Here is a 6338-nt window from a genome sequence, read left to right on the forward strand (position 1 = left end):
AACATGTTGTATGTATGCCGGATAAATACTTTTGTTTAGTGCATTCACCTTGACCCCGAATGGCATAAAGGAAGGTCACAAACGAGGCATCTTTTTTTCTGCAGATGTTAAGAAAAGAACAAAAAGATATTAGCCAAGCGCAACACAGTCTGACGCCAACTGCAAAATCAGAGTCTGGCATTACACGAAAACGACGGATTTTGTCCTTGAAAAATGGACAAAGAAAAGCAGGACAGATGTGAAAAGTGTTCCTATTTCGTGTGCGCTTTTATTTACACTTTTTTCATTTGTTTTTTAGCGCAAGTCTACACCATGTGCTGTGTTTACCGCAGGAAATCGAGCTCCTGGATTTTAGCGTCGTAATTCTGTAAACTTACCGCTGCCCCCCCCTCCCCCCCGGGGTACTTACTTATGAAGACTCTTAAACACGCATGCGCGCGTTGACGCACACGCGCACACACACACATATGCAGAATTATCAAAGGTAGATTAATATATTCATTAATAGTGCTTTATGATGTATGCATTATAATAATTATACGTAAATTATATAGTTAGTATCATAAGACCTCCCAAAAATTCACAAATTCTGGAACTTGGATTGCTGATATTAAAAAAATAACTGTTGGCTTAGTGGAAAACTAAAGTACGTCCTGTATACGAATGGAAAATTAAGATATAGTCTATCAAATTTTCAAGTAAAGAGTAAGTGGATTATATTAATCAATTTTTAAAATCAAGGCAAAACAAACTGCTGAACTGATTAATTCATGAAATTAATTTATATATATGTATATATATAAACGTTTTTATTTCTGTGTTCTTAAGACAATACAAAAACTAACAAGCAGACAGCAAGCGATGAAGAGAGTATTTGGTATGACAGATTGGTAGCAATGCCATTGGGTTTTTTCATGCACAGTAGGACCAAAAGTATATGAAAAAAAAAAGTGAGAGAGAAATTAGACCTGCACAAATATATTTTTTGTCACTAGATGGCAGCACAAATTATAATGTGTTATTGCAGTACTAAGAAGCAACAGATAAAAATGTCCATCCTCTTGAATCATTCAGAATTCACGACAGCTCACTTTTGTACGTGAACTGTACTTTAGGGATAACGATAGTCTACTGAATGATAAAGCTGTTAAACAACAAATGTTGAGCACAGTTTCATTTATTATGCAAGCTTCACTCTGTTATAGCACGATATCCATATTATACGTTGGTAGAGTTGTTTGCGCCGCAGATATATCCATTAGAATAAAATATAGTACAGGCCTTAAACACATGTATTTTACGTTACTTACACTCTTCCTCCAATTCATACTGGTATTTTGCCTCATTGCTACTCGAGAAGAAATATCTAAGACAATTCGGCTAATGAGACTCAACAAGACTAATATTAAAACCGTTCGGATTACTAAAATACTTTGATACCAACAGGTGTCGTTGTTTAACGTGGTTTGAGGAATAACTTTAGAGATGTAATCAACCAAGGGAGAATTTGTCATCTCAAGAATTGGTGAAAGGAAAGAATAGTTCCAAAAGAAGTTTCATCAATTATCGTTCGTTGAATAAGAATTAAATGGAAGAATCTTATCTCAAATAATTCAAATTGGTGCCATTTTTGTAAATTGTATTTCATATTCATTATTTGCAAAAAAACTACATAATGATGAACAGACATTTTGCGTGTCCGACAAAAAGTTAGCAAGTTTCCAGAATTAGTTCAACTTCAAACTGTTTCTGCGAAACATGATTATTGATCTATATTCAGCATTTTTCAGTGTTTCCATAGGTGTAATTATCAGTTTGTAATCTCTTTTTTTTTATTGCATACTAGCTGGAGTACCTGTCCCCTGGACGAAAGTTATGTAAGTTCGTGATTAATGAAAGGTTATCTTAGAACATCAAAGTTGGTTCCCTTATATGTAATTGTAAAAAAGAAAAAAAAAAAGCCCATAAAAATTGCAAAACACAAAATGCTAAACCGCAATTTTGCATGTTTCTCCGTATGGATCCAACGCAACTTCATGCCAAATTTGGTGAAGATCCATCAATAGAGGCGAAGTAGTGGTAAAAAAAAAAACGCAAAAACACCTATAAAACTCACAAAACGCAAAACTGAAAATTTTTATGTACCCTCGCATGGACGTAATGAACTTCCATACCAGTTTTGGTAAAGATCCATCCACACCCCACGAAATAGTTACATGGACATACAACAAACAGTGCTATTATATTTAAATAGATACCTACTTTTATAATGCCTATGTTACACATGAATAGTTCATCTCCCCCTCATGGAAATTTTAGTAATTGATTTAAAACGCTTGTCATTCAAGAGAGATCCTAAGGTCATAGAAGGTACACACTAAAAATTATACCTCAAAGAAATGTATGTTTCTTCAACCTTAGTTACGTTTATGATATTAACGATTATAATCAGCGATGAGTTAACACACTATAAAATCATATTTTAATTTATCTAATTGAATCAGATTCATTTTACCGAATTATTCACACTTTAGCTGTAAATTTATTTATATTATCTCCCAAGTCTGTTGATTGCGTCATTGCCTGGTGTAAATGTTATTGACAACTGCTGCCATCTATCCTTTAAAATATAGTTAGATATTGGCTTTTGTGACAGATTATAATATTTATATATGAGTATTTTCATTCCTCATTTTCTTGCTTTTGTTGGTTACGAGAATCCTTTAAAAGTTCTAATCAAAACTTCGAAACAGATTGTTTTTTATTATATTCTGATACCGCTAACCTATAATACTGTATCAGAGTTATTTTATTTGTTTCATCCTTTGTTGGTTAGCATGTTAATACCAAACTTACACAATTTTTTTTAGACAGAAGTAGATATTAGTACAGACAGGTTAAAATAAATTTCCAAAAAGGCCAGTATATTGTGATTGGTAGAAACATGGAATAGCGAAAACGTCAAAAGGAAAGACTATTAAGATTATTAAATACTGGAAATCATGATTACTCGTTCTCATTCAGGAGTAATTTCCATAATTTTTCTAATTTTTGAAAATCCCTAAGTGACTAAGTTAGAAATGTAGTGTTTAAAAATGTAATAGGCCTAATACTAATTAATCTTAATATTAATTAATTAAAGTTGTAATAATTTTTTGCTGGCTTGTAAAAGGCGTAAACACCATGACAACTGTTATTGTATCAAATGGCTTATATAAGTATTCTTCCGACCAGTACTAGGAGACACTCTATCATTTAGAACAGTTACAGTAATGAAAAAAGGATACGTTATCGTGTTTAACCGTAAAAAGAAAGAAAAAACCACATTTATGGAGCAAACTATAATCTATCCCAACACTTGTACCACTATGTTACTTTCGACACATCCACGTGTCCTCTGCAACCTAAATAGAGTTTGTTCTGCAAATGAGGTTTTCTTTTAGTTATAATTGTGTTCAGAATTTCTCCTGAAATTTAATCTTACATGTTATTTAAAGGCTGATTTCAAGTTTCCTATTTAGTTTTAGATAAAATCATAGAACTTAGTTGTACATACGGTTAAATCATAAAAACTAAAGCAAGTGTTGCTGTTCTAGCGAAAAGTTACACAATGGCTTATCTGCGCTCTGTCCACCTCACAGAATATTCGAACACTGGATTTTAGCGTTGTAAGATTGTAAACGTACCATTGACCCACCGGCGACTTGCGGCAAATAGATACATACTTAAATGAATAGGTATGGACCAATTATTTTTTCGGGATTTTCTTACTTGAACAATTTGTTTTTAGGGGCAAATCCTCATTTGGCTATCTTCTGTGTCCACCGCTGTCCCATCGAGGGACTACTTAAACAGTAAAAGCATAGAACTGTAGGTAGTACTATAAAGAAACTAACTGAGATAAAAATAATAATCACTTTTAAGAAATTAGGTTTTAAAGTGAAAATTTAGAAAAACAACAATATTTAAAAATCACAAGCGCAAAAATATTAAAATAGATATAATTCATAAGCAGACAGAATAAAGAAATTATTTTTATATGTATTAAAATAGATTAGAATAATATTTAAAAACAATGAATAACTAGTTTTGAGTTATCTTATTCTTCAAGGAACATTCTAAGGGTCATTTAGGAATTTTATTGGCCCGTGGGCAAGAATAGTAATGTGAAATAGGTTATTAGTTTTGCATGAACACACAAAAACGTTATTACCAAAATAAACCCTTTTTGTATATTTTTGCTCGCTAGATGCCAGCACCATCACACTAGTTATGAGTTTGTTTTTGTTTCTAATTAAAGTATGGTTTTTATATTAATAACAATTTCCAGCATACGGAATAGTTTACAGATATTAATCGGTATTATTTAAAAAAGCATGAAGAAGGTGTTCACTATTTTTGTTAGTGCTTGTTCATAATAAATACTGATCGTTGGTGATCTGATCGAATCCATAAAGACAGATGTAAAGCTCCAAAATTTCAAGAAGAACAAAGAGAATCTGAATATATTTGCCAATAAGACACAAGAAGAATAATGTGAAACTCGTTTCGGGTGGATCAAAATGTTTGACACCAACAGATGTCGTTGTTTAAAGTAGATAGAGGCATAATATTGGAAATGTAATCATTTGAGGGAGAGTTTACATCACCTCAGGAATTAGTGAGAGGGAAAAACGATTCTATTAAAAGTGGCATCAATTATCATTTATTGAATGATAGTTAATTGAAAGAATCTTATTTATTTTTGTGCCTTGACGATATCCTGGTTGCACAGTACGGGGTATAATGATTCTCAGCTCTAGAATAAATTATTGTTAGTATAAAAGTCACGGTAAATACAAACAAAAACAAGAATAAAAGGTAGTTTTAGGACTAAATAAGATGCAAGTAAATGTGAATAAAATTATTATTGTATTAATACAGCCTGATGGTTATTTTGAGTTTTGCAATCATGAATGTATAAGTAACAGTGTGAAGTAAATAGAATTCTTACTCTCTACGTGCAAAGGAAGTGTGAAAAAAAGAAAACATCTTACCCTTTGCACGAAGATGTCAAAGTAAGAAAAAAAAATCAAACAGCACTTTAAACACGCTAATGTCCGAACGAAATAATAAAACTTTACTCTCTACATGTAAATGTCAATATGACAAAAAATGTGACAATTCTCTCAGGACACTAATACCTGTATGAACAATAAATAAAACCATATTTTCTGAAAGCTGCCAGTGTGAAAAAGTGCCAGTGTGGTAATGTCAGTGAAAACAATATGCTTCACATGCCTTATCCTCTACACACTAATGTCACTGTGAAAAATGAAACCTTATACGCTCTACATGCTAATATCGTTATGAAAAATGAAACCCTATACTTTCAACATGCTAATATCATTATGAAAAATAAATCCTTATACTCTCTATATGCTAATGCCATTATGAAAAATAAAACCTTATACGCTCTACATGCTAATGTCGTTATGAAAAATAAACCTTATACGCTCTACATGCTAATGCCATTATGAAAAATAAAACCTTATACGCTCTACATGCTAATGTCGTTATGAAAAATAAAACCTTATACGCTCTACATGCTAATGTCGTTATGAAAAATAAAACCTTATACGCTGTACATGCTAATGTCGTTATGAAAAATAAAACCTTATACGCTCTACATGCTAATGTCGTTATGAAAAATACAACCTTATACGCTCTACATGCTAATGTCGTTATGAAAAATACAACCTTATACTCTCAATACTCTAATAACGCCCATATGGCTGAAAGGGCGAGCATATCTGGTGTGATGGGGGTTCAAACCTGCGACTCTCAGAGTCAAGCGCCCTAACCATCTGATCATTGAGAAAATAAAACTTTATACTCTCTATACGATAATGTCATTATTAAAAATACAATTTTATACTCTCAAGATGTCGAGTATCTTCTACACCTCTGAATTCGTTGAAGTTCTAGCTTGTGTAATACTCGGCTCCAAATTACACGTGCAGAGCTCTGTGTGTCTTTAACTGCTATGGTCGAAAAGACTATGTTTGCAAGCTTTTATTACAATAGACGAAGAGCAATAACCTAGAAGCCTATTTATCATGTAGCGCTAACGGAGAAGACATCCCTAAGTTCGGGTCTTATCAGCTCCTCTACAATGTTGTGATCAGTCTTCAAGTGAATAGAGAACCACATCAAAACACAGATATCATAACTACAAAAATTGGGAGAAAATGTGGTTTATCTAAAAATATCACAAACCACATAATTTACCGTATATATATATATATATATATATATACAAACTTACCGTATATATATATATATATAACTAAACTTAC

Source organism: Limulus polyphemus, unplaced genomic scaffold (genome assembly GCF_000517525.1).
Source record: "Limulus polyphemus unplaced genomic scaffold, Limulus_polyphemus-2.1.2 Scaffold1510, whole genome shotgun sequence".
NCBI lineage: Eukaryota > Metazoa > Arthropoda > Merostomata > Xiphosura > Limulidae > Limulus > Limulus polyphemus.